This window comes from Camponotus vicinus, unplaced genomic scaffold (genome assembly GCF_025532165.1).
Source record: "Camponotus vicinus isolate PSW18456_S1 unplaced genomic scaffold, iyCamVici1.0 SCAF_11, whole genome shotgun sequence".
NCBI lineage: Eukaryota > Metazoa > Arthropoda > Insecta > Hymenoptera > Formicidae > Camponotus > Camponotus vicinus.
The window spans coordinates 4,633,544-4,653,579 of record NW_028141947.1 but is presented as its reverse complement, the minus strand read 5'-3'; the positions used below and the strand labels follow the sequence as shown (position 1 = coordinate 4,653,579).

General features: G+C 32.2%; 2 pseudogenes; both read left to right on the top strand.

Annotated features, from left to right (window-relative positions):
* Positions 1–2,416: 2,416 nt before the first annotated feature.
* LOC145961824 (uncharacterized) lies at positions 2,417–3,402 on the top strand (annotated as a pseudogene).
* An 897-nt stretch (positions 3,403–4,299) lies between these two features.
* Positions 4,300–20,036, top strand: part of LOC145961822 (uncharacterized) — a 38,678-nt pseudogene continuing 22,941 nt past the window's right edge.

The window sequence follows — 20,036 nt, the reverse complement described above, 5'->3', positions numbered from 1 at the left end:
GAGAGGAGGAGAAAGGATAAGATAAAAGAAGATGTAAACATATAATATCCATTTATTAAATCATATACAGGGTATCCCATTTTAACTTTCACACTCGAATATCTCAAAACCATGGCGATTTCGGTGAAAATGTTTTAAACAAAAGTTGTATGGTTTTAAGGGGGCCATAAGATGGTGTCATTAGTATTACCTTGAAAAGTCGTTTGAAGGTCACGTGAAGGTCACCTCCAACTTTCTAAATGGGATACCCTATATACTTTTGCATATTCTTGTAGCTTGCCTCGAGAACTTTCCAAAACACTATAATTAAATATTTTTTCATTAAGTACTTGTCGAGTTATGAGGCTTGAAATAATTTCTTAATTTTACATAAACTATAAAATATCTAGTAACATATTCATTTTTTCGATTATCTCACCTTAATACTTTTATGTACAAAATAATGAGAGTAATCAATTGGTGTAAAGAAAACATACAGTTGCTTTTAAGAAAAAATATGGAATTGTTAATTGCAAATTCCATATTTTTTCTTAAAAACTGTATGTTTTCTTTACACCGATTGATTACTCTCATTATTTTGTACATAAAAGTATTAAGGTAAGATAATCGAAAAATGAATATTTTACTAGATATCTTATGGTTTATGTAAAATTAAGAAATTATTTCAAGCCTCATAACTCGAAAAGTACTCAATGAAGAAATACTTTATCATAGTGTTTTGGAAAGCTCTCGAGGCAAGCTACAAGAATATGCAAAAGTATATAGGATGTCCCATTTAAAAAGTTGGAGGTGAAGTTCACGTGACCTTCAAACGACTTTTCAAGGTAAAACCAATGACACCATCTTATGGCCCCCTTAAAACCATACAACTTTTGTTTAAAACATTTTCACCGAAACCGCCATGGTTTCGGGATATTCGAGTGTGAAAGTTAAGATGGAACATCCTGTATATCATATATATGGTGTAAGAAAACGTTATGTTTAAAACATTTTTTTCATCCACCATCTTTGTAACAATTTTAAACCATAATTTTATTTATGTACATAATTATATCAAATGCATTTACACATTTATATTGTGCAATTGAATTATACAATTATGTTATAAAATTTCTTATTTGTCTATTTAATAAACAGCATTATATATTTATATATGATTTAATAAATGGATATATATTTACACCTTCTTTTATCTTATCCTTTCTCCTCCTCTCTTATTGATGATCTTTATAAAATTGTATGTTACAATTACAAAATTTTCATATATATTACTTCTTTTATAATATTATTTACATAAGTGTTATTATTATTATTATTATTATTATTATTATTATTATTATTTCATCTTGTGCCATCTTAAATTAAACAAGTTTAGAGTCTCGTGCGTCATTTCATGCATACATTTTGAGCTTATTTATATTTAACGTTTTAATGTTATTCTAATGTTTATCAATGTTATTCTATCTATGCACGCGAAAAAAACATAATTACATAGATAAATGTATCCGTGTTAGTTATCCTTTATGATGGAAAAACAGGATGTGTTGCGCGAAAAATCGAGCGCATAGACGGACACGAATAGCGTATTACAGAGAGGTTTATAATTAATTCTGGAAAATAACTTTTCGAAACATAACTTAATCATATATGGTTGGATTCGCAAGAAAATAACCTTTCACTTGGTGATAATGAAATTTCACAATTAAAAAAAAATATATTTAGTGGTGGGGGTATTTTGAAAAATTAAAAAGCTAAAAATTTTTTTTGTTATTATTGTAAAGTACTCTTGAAGCCATTTAACTTTTAATTTGAAAATTTTTTTCTATCTCTTATAGTTTCTGAAATATTCATCTCGAAAGGAAAAAACAGATTTTTTTCAAAGAGGTGTTTTACCCTCTAGACACGCGTATGGGCACGTATAAAAGAATACGTGTCCCTTATTTTTATCTAGAAAACAACATATTAAAAGTTCATCAAAATCGGAGGGGGACACTTCCGTGCCTTTCCTTGTTAGATCAAAATTAAAGATAAAAAGTGATGATTTAAGTGATAGATTGTTAGCACGTACTGTTGTACTAAAATTGTCCTGGCAAGAATAGTAGAAAGTGTGCCCGAGCACTTGAATATTTTTGATTAAGTAAATAGATAGACCACCCGAGCACTTGAGATAGATATAAACAGATAAGTGCTCGGGCGTTTTCGGTCCGCGATGTCAAGAGGCAGTGAGAATCTCGGCGTCGTTGCGAGAGCACGAGGAGTTGCAGAAGGATCGCGCGAGTAGAAAGATCGACCCCTTGTATACACGCAGTGTTAATAAAGTATTATATCCTTTTAAGCTCAGAGAAGTGGCTCAGCTCATTTACGATCCCGATATTCGCGATTACGTTCATAACAACTGGCGACCGTGACAGGACAATTTGTTCGCGAAATCGGGAATTAGAATTTGAATCTTTGTTGTGTCGACACCGTGAAGATGGATGCCCTAAAGAAACGAAGAAAGGCGCTTCGTATAGCCTTTACAAAGGCTCTCACTGCGTTCTCAACAAGATTAGAGAGCGACTGCTTAAGAGAAGAAAAGATAGTGGCGTTTCAATTCCTTGAAACGAAAATGACTGAGCTGGATGCAGTACATTCTGCATATAACGAAACACTGTTCGAATCAGAGGCGGACGAGACTGATATCAACAGAGAGTTAGAATCGGGCGATGTATACAAAATTCAGTACCTAACAGCGAAAATGAAAATATCTAAGATAACGCCATCGACGTCGGACAACATATCGAGAATGGTCTCGACGAACACCCTGAAAACGTCGAAGCTTCCTAAGTTAAAATTATCAAAATTTGGCGGTAATATTAAAGATTGGCTTCCTCTTTGAAGCCAGTTTAAGAAGATAAGCGAAGATCCTTCAATTAGTGAAGAAGATAAAATGCAATATCTACAACAAGAAATGATACCGGATTCGCGCGCGAACGAGCTCGTGCGAAGTTTCCCGCCTACGGGGGAAAATTATAAAAAAGCAATTTCGAGCCTAAAAAATCGTTTTGGACGAGACAATATCATTGTGGAATTTTACGTGCGCGAACTACTAGGTCTCGTGTTGCAAAACGCAGTAAAGGGAAATAAGAAGTTGTCCCTTACGAGCCTATACGATAAGCTCAAGTGCTACATTCGTTCATTGGCGTGACGACGAACAATTGTGCCGCCATGCTGTACCCGCTCGTCAAGTCGTCTCTCTCAGAAGAGGTCCTTCGAGCATGGCAACACAGTGGACAACGGAAAACGATGGAAACAAACGGACAACGTGAAACAATAGATCGACTCACAAAACTTCTTAGATTCCTGCAGTTGGAAATGGAAAGCCAGGAGCGCATCGACATGGCATTGACAGGCTTCGGTTAATCGACGGAACAAGAGAAAATGAAGAAGCTGAAAGGTAAAACAGAATCGACGGCGGAAGGGGGCAGCTAGTGCTAGTGTGCTTCTCGTGGCAAAGGACCAAAGGAGGCTAGAGTGCATTTTCTGTAAGTTAAATCACGATAGTCTAAACTGCGAATCCGCGCGTAAATTAATATTAAATGAACAAAAGGACATTGTTAAGAAAGAAGGCTGTTGCTTTAATTGTCTAAAACGCGGACATATTTCATAAAAATTTAAAGTTAAAGTAAAATGCGATATGTGATCGAGACAGTACGTTCTATTAATGCGTCCGAGTATAATTCGCAAAGAGAACAATTCCGTAATTAAACCGAGCGTTTCAGTAAATAAATCGAACGATAACGAAAAGATTGTCGATGATCAGAACCTAGCTTCATTTTGCGAGACGCCGGATGTTTGTTTACAAACTCTTCGAATAAAATTGTGTTCTCAAGCGCGAGAGAAAATTGTAAGTGCGATTTTTGATACGGCGTCATAACGTTCGTATATCCGCACAGATATTGCGAGAGAATTAGGTTACGTTTCGCTTGGTGAATTAAAAGTTTCACATTCGCTGTTCGGCGGAATCAAATCGGGAAGCGAAATTCACAATATGTTTAAGATACACACTCAGAATTTAGATGAATCGTACGCGTGCAATTTCTCGGCCATGAACCGGGATACTATTTGCGCTCCGATCGCGAGTATTAAGCGAGATGCATGGGTCGATGAATTACAAGCAAAGAATATTAATCTAACGGATATCGGAGGTAAAAGTAATTCTATAGATGTGCTAATCGGTGCGGATGTAGCCGGTAAATTATTAACTGGTAGGAAATGCGATTTAAAGAATGGATTAACGGCTATCGAGACACGTCTAGGATGGACGGTGTTAGGCAAATTATCCACGAGAAAGAATCCACGAGATCTAACGCGATGGTAATGATAACGACAATGTTCGTGCAGGAGGCCAATCTATGCGATTTGTGGCGTCTAGATGCTATCGGTATCACAGATTCGATCGAGAAAACGGATAAAGCAGCGAGAGACGAACAAACGCGGAAGTTTTTGATAGAGACGGCTAAATTGAACGCGGACGGTCGATATGAAGTTCGATTACCGTGGACGGAAAATCATGAGTTTGTTTCCAGCAATTACGATATAGCGCGCAATAAATTTGAAAGATGTCTGGATAAACTTGCTTCAAAAAATTTATTAGAAGCGTATGATAATGTTTTCAAGGAATGGCTGTCGGAAGGGATTATTGAAAAAGTACCTGACGATGAAATTGACAATTTAGGCCATTATTTACCGCATCGCCCAATGATAAAATTGAATAGTACGACTAAAATAAGACCGGTGTTTGACGCTTTTGCTTCTAGGAGAGGATATCTGTTTTTAAATCAATGCCTCGAAAAGGGCCCTAACTTAATTGAGTTAGTACCTTCGTCTTTGAATAAATTTTGAGAAAGAGAGATCGGAGTAGTATGTGTCTGATATAAAGAAAGCGTTTTTACAGATAATTGTAAACAAGGCGGACCGGAATTATCTCCGTTTCTTTTGGATCGTAGGCGGTAAAAGGATAGTTTCCCGTCATTGTCGAGTAGTATTCGGTCTAGCCTGCAGCCCATTTATATTAGCAGCGATCATTGAGCTCCATTTATCGACGTTCTTAACATTGACGCGAATAAAAAATCAGCGGGAAAATTAAGAGAATCGTTCTATGTCGACAATTATGTCACCAGTGTAGATTCGGAAGAAGAATGAAGAACGTTTATATCAGAATCCACGACGATAATGAAAACGGGCGGTTTCGAACTTCGTGGCTGGGAAAGTTTACATGATTCGAGAGCTAGCGAAACAACACTCGTTTTGGGAATTTTATGGAACAAAAACAAAGACACTATTTCGGTCAATCCGTCAGTGTTGAATTTGAATATTTCAAGCGTTATAACGAAAAGAGTAATTTTGTCCGCAACGCACAAAATTTTCGATCCTATCAGCTTTACGTGTTCCATATCGTTGTTGCCTAAATTATTGCTTAAAGAATTATGGACGGAAAAGAAAGATTGGGACACAAAGGTCGCGGATAATCAAGCAAGTAAATTCGTGAACTGGATAAACGAGTTACCTTTATCGAATCGAATCGACATCCCGCGAAAACTCGGCAGGGATGATTTAAACATACGACATTACATACGTCGTTTTGCGACGCCAGCGGTTCGGCTTATGCAGCAGCTGTTTTCGCGAGAATGGAATATGAGAGCGCAGTAAACGTTACACTTTTGAGTGCGAGATCTCGCATAGCTCTCGAAAAGCTACAATTCCGCGTCTCGAATTGATGGCGGCCACAATAGCGGTCAGACTTACAACCTCTGTTATTAAGTCTTTAACGCGAAAGAGTTCTAGAACGACGTTTTAGTTAGACCGACTCGACTACAGTGTTGGCGTGGATCAAACGCGACATGCAATGGGAAACGTTCGTTCGGAACAGAATAAAAGAAATACGCGAGTTCAGTAGACAAGAGGAATGGAAATATGTACCCGAGGATTTAAATCTTGCGGATCTTCCGTCGCGTAGTTGAAGTCCCGCTCAGCTAGTACGATCTGAGTGGTGGTTAGGCCCCTCATGGCTTTATAAGCCAGATATAGATTGGCCCAAAGGAAAGGGCGACATTGTCGAAGAAGAAATAAATAGAGAAATTAAAAAGTCGGCTTTAGTATATACAATTAGCACGGAAACTACTACGTTTAAAGTCGATGATTACTTTTTGTCTTATAATAAGCTAATACATTTTTTGGCATGGATGCATAGGTTTCTTTTAAATTGGAAAAAAGAGATCGATAAAAAAAAGAAATTAAACGACGATCTTGATATGCACGAATTGCCTAAAAGAGCATATTTATCTGGAAAAGAGCAAAAGAGATTATACTTAATTCTCGTGGAAAAAAAAGCAGCAGAAACTAGATTATTTAAATATCTACAAGACAAATGTTTACGACTGTAAAAGGTAAAGAAAAATTATCTGCCTTTAAGATAATGAAGAATGAACACGATTTATACGTCTTAAAGACTAAGATTTTTAATCGAATCGATGATCTCAATTTTTTATGTCCTATTCTTTTAGATAATAATCATGACATAATTTATATGCTAGTGAAAGAAACTCATGAATCCATGGGCCATGCCGGAACACAGATTATTATCAATTACTTACGTGAAAGATTTTGGATTATTTCTCTTCGAAAAATAATAAGAGCGGTGATAGCCAATTGTATAGTCTGCAAGAGGCAGAAAACAAAACGTATGAAAACTGAAGTTCCTCCTTTACCTCCCCATCGCGTTCGCGACGCAACAATTTTCGAGATAGTTGGGATCGATTTTGCAAGTCCACTATTTTTGCGGGATAGGGGAAGGGATGGATTTGTATTTTTACCTGTGCCGTGTACCGAGCGGTACATTTCGAGTTAGCATCAACACTATCGATTTAGGGTTTCATAGAATGCTTACGTAGATTTATAGCAAGACGCGGACGAACACATACCATACCTATATAGCGATAATGGGATTAATTTTACGGGCGGCGCTAACGCATTAAGCAAATTAGACTGGGAAAAAATCGCTAAACACAGTTCGGCACACAGACATTACAGATCGAATGGTATTTTAATCCGCCAGCAGCACCGTGGTGGGAGAGTCTCATAGGAATTCTGAAAACACTATTGCGAAAGATACTAGGAAAAGCGAGTCTTTCATACGCAAGTTTAAACACATTTCTGTGTGATGCAGAAGCAATAATTAATACTCGACCTCTAACGTATATCTCAGAAGATCCCGAGGATCTTAAGCCATTATCACCGTCGGTATTTCTTCAAGAAAATCGAGAATACGGTGTATCCGACTGCGATATGCTATATCGGGCAAAATTAGAAAAGAAACTCAAACACAGACAGAAAATTATCGAAGACCTTCGAAAAAGATTTCGTACGGAATACTTAGGTCAATTATTATTGAAGGAAGGAAAAAAGAAAGAAACGCGGAAAATAGAAATCGGCAACGTCGTTCTAGTCGGCGACAACACACACAAGCGCATAGATTGGCCCTTAGCACGCGTAGTGAAAATAATTCCGGGCCGCGACGGTCAAGATAGAGTGTTTGTTTTAAAAACCAAGAATGGTTTGTTTAAGAGGCTGGTGTAAAGAATCTATCCGTTAGAAATAAAGCGAGGAAAGTCTGAGACCCTCATCAAAGATTTAGACAGGCGAGCGAGCTCCAAAGAACTTAGCGATAAAATTGATTGTGTTAGAAAGGAGCAATCTGTTTATAAAGAGAAAGACGACGATCTAAAGATTGTAACCACACAAAGTGGACGCGTTAGTAAGAAATCTGATCGTTTTGAAATCAAACGTTAGTTGTAAGAAGAACATATTTAGCGTTTTGCTTTGTATAATTTCCTGAGTTCATTTTTTCTGTATTGAGCTATTTCGATATATGTACAATCTTAGACTAAGCTTTTACGATAAGTTATAGATATTCGTTCCCACGAAAAGGGGGAGGATGTCCTGGCAAGGATAGTAGAAAATGTGCCCGAGCACTTGAAATATTTTTCTAGAAATAAACAGCCGAGCACTTGAGTTAGAGATAGAACAGATAGGTCGCCCGGGCATTTTCGGTCCGGGATGTAAAAAGACAGTGAGAATCTCGGCGTCGTTGCGAGAGCACGAAGAGTTGCGAAAGGATCGCGCGAGTAGGAAGATCGACCCCTTGTATACACGCAGTGTTAATAAAGTATTATATCCTTTTAAGCTTAGAGAAGTGGCTCAGCTCATTTACGATCCCGATATTCGCGATTACGTTCATAACGATAGTCAAACGCATACGCCTCGATTTTCTTCCTTTTCAGTTAATTGTTGTAGAACGATTATGCCGGTTGCACATGCAGAAGTGAAATTAGTGTATTTGCATTATTCACCTAAATATTTCTTGTTTTAGTTTTTTTGTATCTATGCCTAATTAAAGTGTATATTAAAGTGTATATATTGATGTAATTATTTGCCGGTGCATTCTTCTAAAATGTATTCATAAGTTTTTATAGTTGATTTGGCTGAGTCTTGCATTATATTTAGGTTATAATGCTTTTATTCTAAAAAATATGTTTGAGGGCACAAGTAACACAATACTCTGTGGACGAAAGTAACATGTTTCAATGCTTAGAGTGTAAGGGGGCTGGTCCCATAATAACTGTACCAAAGGCGATTCTTGTTATTCACGTATGCCATAATTGTGATTCGGAATAAATACCAATCTCTTTTGTATAAGTTATTATACAATTTTTACACTATTATTTAGAATTAAACTGTTATTTAGACTTAAAAAAGTACAAAACTAGTGTAATATTAAGTATAATTATTTTATGATATTACTTATAATTACTTTACTTAACGAAGATTATTTCTTTTAAGTTTTTCAAAGATGATAAAAATAAATATTTATTTTATTTTTTATTTTAATATAATATAATACAAATTTATAAAAAAAGATATCTTGCTTAATAAAAGATTAATAATAAAAGTTGCCTTAAATTGAAAAAAGTCATATTTATTTTATTTTTCCGAAAATAAGAACTGGTACTTTTATCCCCAGACTATGTTACTTTCGTCCCCGATCCCCCGGATAAAAGTAACAATCAACATACTTGCGAAAAACTATAGCTCTTTAAATATCTATCATTTGAGATTGAAACATAGATATAATAATAGAACAATAAATGGAGTTTTTTAACATATAATGAAAAGTTCTGGACGATTGCGATTATTGACGACGACCACTTGAAGGTGTTAGTTGAAACAAAGTCACGCACATTGATTCGAGAACTAGCGGAAAAACTTGGCGTAAGCAAGTAGTCAAGTCAGCTGTTTCTGATTACCTGAAACGAATTGGAAAAACAAAAAAGCTCGACAAATGGATGCCGCATCAATTGAGCGAAAATCAAAAGAATCGTCACTTTGAAGTGTGTTCTGCATTGATTTTGCGCAAACAAAATAATCCGTTTCTTGATCGCAACGTTTGATGAAAAATGGAACTTGTACGATAATCGTCGACGTTTTGCACAATTGTTTGACCATGATGAAGCGCCAAAACACTCTCGGAAACCAAATTTGCATTAAAAAAAGATTATGGTGACTATTTGGTAGTCGTCAGCCGAGATAATCCATTACAGCTTTTTAAATTCGGGCGAAATTATCGCGGCAGAGAGGTACTGTCAAGAAATTGGCAAAATGCATCAGGAACTGATATGTTTGCGTTCGGTTGGTCAACAGAAAAGTTCCAATTGTTCTACACGACAATGCTCGACTACACGCCGCACAACCGACGCTGCAATAATCAATTGAGCTATGAAGCTCTATGAAACTCTGTCTCACCCATTATATTCGCCGGTTTTCTCACCAACTGACTATCACTTCTTTAAACATTTTGACAATTTCTTGCTGGGGAAAACCTTTAACAATAAAGCTACTGTCAAAAACACCTTTGAAGAGTTTGTCGCTTCTAGAAATCTAAATTTTATGCTACAGGAATAAATAAATATTGTTTCTCGTTGGCAAAAATATAAAAATTTCAATGGTTCTCTTTTCGATTAATAAAGTTCACTTGACATATTAATAAGTTTCACTTTTAAAATATGCGTATTAGAACTTGAAGGTTAAAAACCACAATAACTTTCTGGACAACCTATATCTTCAATGTACATCAACTTATACGAAAAATAATATTAAAATATATATATTTTATAATCATAAAATTGAAAACTACAAATTAAAATATAAAATTGTAAATTAAATAATTATATTAAGGTATAAGTATAGGCATTAATAAAAATATATAATTAATATGTTAATTTAATAGAATCATTTAATTATAAATTTGGAAATACAATATTTTTTATGTGTTATTATACAACAGAAATAGACATTATTTATAATTTTCAGAGAAGCAGATATTATCTACAATGACAATGTAGATTCTGTTGCGACTAAAATCAAAGTTGCCCGCTTCATGGCCCATAAAATAATACAGGAATGTTCTTATTATGAAAATCCACTTTGGCCGTTATCCTCTTTGTTACATGAAGCTATTGTCGCATTTCTTGGATTATATGTCACCAATCAGGTTATTTTAAGCATTCTTTAGCGCAAAACATGCTCACTAGCAAACAACATGATGGATATATATATATATATATATATATATATATATATATATATGTATCATATTATTTGCAAGTGAGCAAGGTTTGCGTTAAACATATATATACAGGGTGTTCCATTTTAACTTTCACACTCGAATATCTTGAAACTATGGCGGTTTCGGTGAAAATGTTTTAAACAAAAGTTGTATGATTTTAAGGGGCCCATAAGACGGTGTCATTGGTTTTACCTTGAAAAGTCGTTTGAAGGTCACGTGAAAGTCACCTCCAACTTTTTAAACAGGATACTCTATATACTTTTCCATATTCTTGTAGCTTGCCTCAAGAGCTTTCCAAAACACTATAATTAAACATTTTTTCATTAAATACTTTTCGAGTTATGAGGCTTAAAATTTCTTAATTTTACATAAACCATAAAATATCTAGTAAAATATTCATTTTCCAATTATCTTACCTTAATACTTTTATGTACAAAATAATGAGAGGAATCAAATGGTGTAAAGAAAAATCATAGTTTTTAAGAAAAAATATGGAATTGTTAATTGCAAATTACATATTTTTTCTTAAAAACAACTATGTTTTTTCTTTACACTAATTGATTCATCTCATTATTTTGTACATAAAAGTATTAAGGTAAGATAATCGAAAAATGAATATTTTACTAGATATTTTATGGTTTATGTAAAATTAAAAATTGTTTCAAGCCTCATAACTCGAAAAGTACTCAATGAAAAAATACTAGAAAAATATGTAATTTGCAATTAACAATTACATATTTTTTCTTTAAAACAACTATGTTTTTTCTTTACACGAATTGATTCGTCTCATTATTTAGTACATAAAAGTATTAAGGTATGATAATCGAAAAATGAATATTTTACTAGATATTTTATAGATTATAAAATTAAGAAACTATTTCAAGCCTCAACTTGGAAATCACTCAACGCAAAAATACTTTATTATAGCGTTTTGAAAAGCTCTCGAGATAAGCTATAAGACTGAGCAATAAAAAATTGGCATTTCCGTTTAAAAAATTAAAGATGACCTACATGTGACCTTCAAACAATTATCCAAGGTCGAATCAATGGCACCATCTTATGTTCTCCTTCGAGTCAATCAACTTTTGTTTGAAACATTTTTCTCTAAAATCATTGGTTTACGAGATATAGCACTGTAAAAAGAGACACCCTGCGTAGACGAAACTCTCTGCGAGGATCAAGATTAGATGTAGAATGAACTTCGCTTTGTCTTACAAAGTACACTTCGTGGACGCAATGAGTTCCGTCTCCCTCCCCCTTATTCCTTACGGGAGAGTTCTACTTCCAGAATGGACAACATAATGCAAACGTATTCCTTTAAATATAAAATTTTGTTTCGATTACATTATATAGTACAAAGAGTATCTTATTGTAAATTAGTACAATGTAAACTAACCTCATACATAATGCTTTTAATATCATATTATGCACTTTTACCATAATTATTAATTATTATTTACTATAACTATTATCTTATTCATATTCTGATGTAAATTATATAATTATAGTATCCAGTGTATTGCGTATATTACAACACATGATTACTGAAGTGATATTTTGGCAGAGTATCCGTATATATGTAAAGGACAAGTAAGTAATACACTATATTGCTATAATTACTATTTTTATTTAAATTAAATTTATTTTATTTTTAAACACACCGTTTCTTTATACTTTATTATCTTTATTATTACCATTTCCAATATTTTTTACCTTCAATGTCATTAAATATTCAAGATATATTTCATTTTATATATACTTATCTTTAAAAGTAATCAAGTTTGGCCATTTCTTTTAAATTATAATTTAAACTGTAGCATCAATATTTATATAAAAACTATAAATCATATGATTAATTATGTAATTAATTATATATTTAATTAAATTAAACATAAAATATAATTAACAATTTTAAATTGTGATAATTATATATATATATATATATATATATATATATATATATATATATATTTGCTTATAATACCTTTCGTTGTCACATCAATAAATGTTGCATAAATTTTATAACTTTAGCAAGCCAACTTTTAACTATTTTGGTGAAGTTATGAAGAACCTTTCGTCCATTCAAATGTCTACAGACAATTTACTTATAAGACAGCTAATTGAGTCTTCAACAAAACGAAAATATTTTCCTGTATTGAAAATAGTACGAGATTATAATCAGCCTATCGGACGGATAAAAGTAACGATACAACATAGAAATTTACATAAGATAGTGAATAATGACATACCTATGTCGTATATTACGCAGTTGGGTGACTGGATAGTATTTAATAAACAACAAATTGGTAAGTTTGCAATAAATTTATTACATTTTATAGTGTATATCAGACATACACATTGGAGAAAAAGATTTACATTATTAAAAATATTATTTATTATATTATGTATTATATACATTACATTTATTATACATTAAATATACATACATACATACGTACAATTATTAGAAATATTCAACTTTCATGCAAAGTGATTTTATACCTAATATAATATACAATTTGCATTTCCATTTATGTTCACCTTATGATACATTTTTGATCTGTGTTAATGTATAAAAGTATAAGTACAAAAGTATAAACAGACACTTTTACTGATAAACCCTTTGAAAGAATTATATATATATATATATATATATATATATATATATATATATATACAATTTATTTATTTTCGGCAGGATATTATCGAGTCAATTACGATATCGAGAACTGGCGAAGAATTGCAAGTTATCTAAATTCTAAAAATTATAGGAAATTACATGTTTTGAATCGTGCCCAAATTATCGATGACGCTTTCCACTTAATGATAACAAACCAACTTAATTCCACTGTATTCTGGAATATTACAAAATATCTATCACGAGAAACAGACTACGTGGCATGGTATCCTATGTTCAAAGCTTTGGAATATCTGTCCAATATCTTTCTATTTCAGGAACCAATATATTTTAATATCAAGGTAATAACACAAATTATTAAACAATGTCAATGATGCCTTAAACATACTAAAAACATATTACTTATTGCACATATTAATATTGTGTGCATTTATAACAATAATTATTAAGTGCTTTCAGAAAAAATACATACAATAAAATACATGTAGCTAAAAAAATTTGATTACGATTTTTAAATATATTTTGGATGAATGATAAGTATCTATTTCCATTCGAATAGAGTGTGTACTAATTATAAAAAGTTGGAGAGGAAAATAAAGGAAAATATGAAAATTGTTACCATTTTTAATCCAAGCATGATATTCATAATGACGATTTAAATATCATTAATTTTTAGATAGAAAATTAGTAGGAAACGTATATGTACATCAGTTATCTGTGTGTTTAGTACACACACAAACAGTTAAAAAGTTATTAAATTATATTATACATATAATGTCTACATGTATGTCTATATGTCTACAAAATATGTATTTTTGTATGTATATTTTGATATGGACATGTTTGCATGTGTTAAGCATGTGTGAATATGCACGCAAGTAAAATTCAAATTTGTGTAAATACATATACAATATAAGTATAGCTATACATATAATAGATACTTTTATAAAAAGAAATTTAGAGCTGTTTACCAAGACAAAACGTTCTTAATATATAAAACCATGTAAAATATATTTGCGCAAAATATCTTTCGGTATGGCAATATATAATGCAAGAATCGAAAAATATAAGATTTATATCAAGTAACAATATAAATACATATAAATATATATATATATATATTTATATATTTAGGGGAAAATGCTAGACTTATTAAACGATTTGCTTGATAAACTTAAATACGATGAAGTTTCTAATAAACACGATCTTACAAAGAATTTAAGAATGGAGGCTGCGAAATGGGCATGTAATCTTGATGGTCGCATATGCATAGAAAATGCCCGACATAATTTAAATCGTCATCTCGCAGATCCCGAAAAGAACACGTAATTTTTCTTATATATTCTCGGTTATTTTAATTTAATTGTTTTGTAGATACATGTGCAATGTTTATTACATTATTTATATATCAAAATTATATATCAAAATTTAAATTTATTATGTTATGTTATGAAATTATAATTTGTTAAATTATTTAATCAAAATATAAGATTAATATGTGCAAAACTTTTATATTAGAATTTGTTTTTTGTTAAATCTCGTAGGCTTTTGCCATGGTGGAAAGAATGGACATACTGTCAAGGTTTAAAAGTATTGTACTATTCTCTTAGCAATGAAGATTCTCCTTGGTGGGGAGTATATCGTCTGGGAAAAGAAAAATTTAAATCTAAACTTTTAAAATTTCTCTCTTGCCCTGAAAATTCACAATTTATCAAAAACTATCTAAATCTAATAAAGAATGATAGTACAACATCGATTATGTTTTTAAAAGATTTTTTCGATAAAGATTATATTAATTATTTTCTTTTTACAATTGCGAAGCATGCAAGGAATCCTGTAATACTCAATTTCATATTACATAATCTTGAGCATATAAAACCTAAGTAACACAGTTTTCTCTCCGTAAATATATATCTATCATTCAACAATTTATTTGTGTATCAATACATTTATTGTTTTACTGTTATAGACAAGTCAGCGAGTATGCAACGTTTATTATTATTATTAATCATGTGTATTCCACAAATCAACTCGAAAAGGTAAAAATTGCATGTGCTTATGTACATATATATATGTAAAATAAATAACCATGATGCGACATCAAATATTGCTGTTTAATATCATCAAAATGATCTGTTTTAGATAAACGACTTGCTAACAGATAAATTTTATAAAGTGACGCAACTTGAATTAAATGAATGTAAGAAGTTATGGATTTTTGTGAAAGAAAAAAATACGAAAGTAAATGTAAATTTTATGAATATCATTATACTAATATTTCATTTATTAATCATTGATCTTTTTGTTTTCATACAGAATATATTAATGTCACAGTATCTCAAAGTAATAAGCAGAAATTAATGTCATTTAATTTTTTTTATAAAATAAGCGTATTTTTATTTCTAATTTCCGTAAATATATTATTTTGAAAATATGTAATTTTTAACGAATGAAAAAGTGGGAAAGAGTGAGCGAGCAAGCAAAAGCAAAAGAGAAAGATAATTTCTTTACTTGGAAATTTTAGTGAAAATCGATTTATATAAATTTTAAAAAGAGAATTTACAAGCTTCAGATTTAAATCTTAGTTAGTCTAGATGTTCAGCTCTTAGTTAAATAAATTTAAATGTTTTTTAATATGATTGAGAAAGTATTACGTAATGTGATTCGCATTTCTTTAATATTACACGAGCCATTTGATTACTAAAATAAAAATTTAATAAAGATGGATAAGTTAAGAACAAATTAATGCACTTGCTAGATATAACAGTTATAATATTATAATATTATAATGATATTATCTCTGTGACAGCTGCAGTTCATCTAAATTTCTAATTTTATTTTAAAAATCTCTAATTCTAAATTTTGATTTTTATTTGTTGAAAGTTACTTGCAAAGTATTATTTATAAGCATTCCTTGCAAACAAAAGAGTTGTTAAGTAAAATATAGTGCAACACAATGCACATAATATAATACAATACATAGTACAATAGAAGAATAATTTTATTCTCATTTTAGCAAATTTGTAATTTTCATAATCCATAATTATTATTTATTCCTATTATATTTAAGATTATTATTATTATTGTATGTATTATATATATGTATTAAATGTATTAATATTATATATATATATACACATACACGAGATAATATTTAATATAATATTTAGTAATATTTATTATAATATTAAATATTAAATATAATATAAAGCACTGAGAGAGACGAAAAGTAGGGTAAGAACAGGAGGGGAAACGGGGGAGAGTTTTTGGACGGCAAGGGGGGTAAGACAGGGATGTCCATTGAGTCCGTTGTTATTTAGTATAATGATTGCGGACTTGGAGGAGGAGATGGGAAAGGTGAAGTAGGGAGGGATCAAGATGAGTGGGGGAGAAAGGATATATACCCTAGCTTATGCGGATGATATAGTGCTATTGGCGGAGGAGGAAGATGAAATGAGGAGCATGATTGGTAGATTGGAGGAATATATAGAGAGGAAAGGTTTAGAGTTGAATGTAGGTAAGACGAAGATAATGAGGTTTAAGAAGGGAGGAGGTAGAATGAAGAAGAGAGAGTGGAGGTGGAGAGGAAAAAGGATGGAGGAGGTAAGGGAATTTAGGTACCTGGGGTATACGTTGCAGAGGAATGGAGGACAAGAAGCGCATATTAGGGAAAGGATTAAGAGGGCGGCGGCGGTATTGGGAGAAGGATGGGGAATAGGGAGGAGAAAGTTTGGCAAGGATTGGAGTAGAAGGCTATGGCTGTTTGACAGGCTAATATGGACAGTATTGAGCTATGGAGTTGAGATATGGGGTTGGGAAGAAAGGGAAGGAATAGAAAGACTGGAGGAAAGATATATGAGGTGGGTAATGGGCCTAGAGAGAAGAACACCAGGATATTTGATAAGGGAAGAAATTAAGAGGGGAAAGTTAAGAGAGAGAGCGGGAAGGAGAGCTTGGGGATTTGAGGAAAGGCTGAAGGAAGGGAAAGGTAGTGAGTTGACGAGACTATGTTGGGAGGAATTAAGGGAGGGGGCGAGGGAGGGAAAGGTAGGATCAGAGTGGGAGGAGGAGAGAAAGAGGTTTTTTGAAAGCAGGGGATGGAGGATTGGAGAGGTAGAGAGGAAGAGAGAGGAAGGGGATGAATGGTTTGGAGAATTGATTAAGAAGGACAAAGAGGAGCAAAGGTTGGAGAGGGAAGGAAGGATAAGAGACTCAAGATATAACAGATGGTATAAGATGATAAAGGAAGAAGGAATACCAGAATATCTAAAGAAGGGATGGGGAGAGAGCAGGTGGAGGAGGGTATTGAGGTTTAGATTGGGGAATGAGATAGGGGAGAGTAATTATTGGGAAGAGGAAGATAAAAGGATGTGTAGGTTATGTGAAGGGGAGACGGAGACTTGGGAATACGTATGGGAGGGGTGTAGAGTGTGGTGGACTGGGGGAGAAAGCTGGCAGGAAATGGCAGGGTGGATATTGGGGGGAGGAGGGGAGGGAGAATGGTGGATGAGAGAGATAGAGAAAGAAAGAGAAGTAGGAAAAGATAGAGGAGGGAGAAGAGAGGAAGAGGAAGAGAGAGAGTGAAAGTGAGAGTGAGAGAGAGGGGGGGGAAGAGAGAGAGAAAGAGGGTAGAGGGAGGGACGACGGAGTTGCGAGGTTGAAGGAAAAAACAAGAGGAAGCGGAAGTCGAGGGCGTGTGTATGTGTGTAAAGGAGGGAGGGGGAGCGAAGAGATTCGCGATCCCTCAAGTAGTTAATAAGTATAGGTTAAGTTTTAGGATAAAAGTAGCTTTAAGAGTTTTTTGTAATAGATTGTAACCCTGAGGGGAACAATAAAGATATTAATGATAATTAAATATAATATATATTATAATCTGTTTTAGACAAGCAAATTAACAGAATTAGAATAAAATTTCAGATGTATGCAGCAATATATTTCAAATATTGAAAGCAAGATACAAATGCGCTTTTTCGAAATCAAAAGTTAACAGAATTACTTTCAAAATTTTGTCAAATATCAACAATAACCGTTTAATAAAAGTAACAATTGTGAGGCGAATACATCTATATATCTTTGTTACAAATAGTTTTTTATAATGTTTATATTTTTCGATTTATTATTTATGCTTATGTGCGTTAATAATATATAATTAAATGCACGTGCATTTACAAGGATTCATTTTAGCCTGCAATTTACTGATGTTTTTATTTCCTTATTAACATGAAGTAAAGCAAAGTGTAAATTATATTCATAATAATAATATATAAATAATTATAATTAAAGTATGTTATATTATAATTAAATATATAATTAAATTAAATGTAAATTATGTTCTTAATTATAATATATAAATAATTATAATTAAATTATGTTATATTATATGAATAATTTTAATTATATTAAATGAAAAAGTATCTGCAATATATTTAACATTATATTACTAATGTACTAAAAATGTATTATCTAATTTAAATTGTATTCTGATTTATTTTTTAAATTGTATTTGATTTGTTCTATATTTGTAACTTTATATGTTAATATTTATTAATTATAGTATCTTGAATTAAATTTTTATTATAGGTATAATATAGATATAATAATGCATATTAATATTTAAATAACATCTAAAATTAAAAATTTATAAAACATATTACAATTCTTTAATATTTATATATATATATAATAACAACTTTATATATATATATATATATATATATATATATATATATATATAATAAATATACAAATTTATATAATATTATATATATATATATTTATATGATAAATTGTTATTATAAATTTAATATGTATTATTAATATTTTAAATATATATTATTAATTGTTTGAAACTCATGATCTTTCATAATCTTTGATTTTTAATAAATCACATGGCACAATCAAGAGACACGGTAGTGTCTTTGCTAAGTCCCAGCGTAAGCAAAAAAATGCACTCCGTGTTCAAGAGACACCCCACACAACATGCATGTCTTGAAGACGTCTTAAACACGTCTTTCTTATGACGCCTTTAAGACTTGTCCAATTGACGTCTTTCTGATGTTTTTAAGACATTCAATTTAAGATGTATTTTTTTAAACGTCTTAAAGATGCCTTTCTTATGACGCCTTTAAGACTTGACCAATTGATGTCTTTCTGATGTTTTTAAGACATTCAATTTAAGACGTATTTTTTTAAACGTCTTAAACATGCCTTTCTTATGACGCCTTTAAGACCTGACCAATAGACGTCTTTCTAACGTCTGTAAGACATTCAATTTAAGACGTATTTTTTTAAACGTCTTAAACATGCCTTTCTTATGACGTCTTTAAGACCTGACCAATAGACGTCTTTCTGATGTTTTTAAGAACATTTATTTTAAGACGCCATTTTTAAGATGGCCGCGGTGCCAGGCCAGCCAGGCATTAGACGGGATCGAGTTGGAAAATAAATTATTCCATTTACCAAAGTTGAGCAGTGCTTTGCACAGGTAAGAATTAATGATATTTAAAGCCGGGTCTGCAATGGCCATAGCATAAGGTTGTAAGATGTAAGCGAAATAACCAAATCCATTTCCTATGGATTTCGTGCGTTCTACGGTGGTCTCGCATACGCAGTCACGGAAGAATTCTGCGTTCTTAATTCTTATTGCGTGTCCGCCGTAGAACATACATAGAGCCCATTCTACAATGGCAGTAACAAGACTGTAGGAGTAACAAGGAGTAGAGATTAAATTGTTTT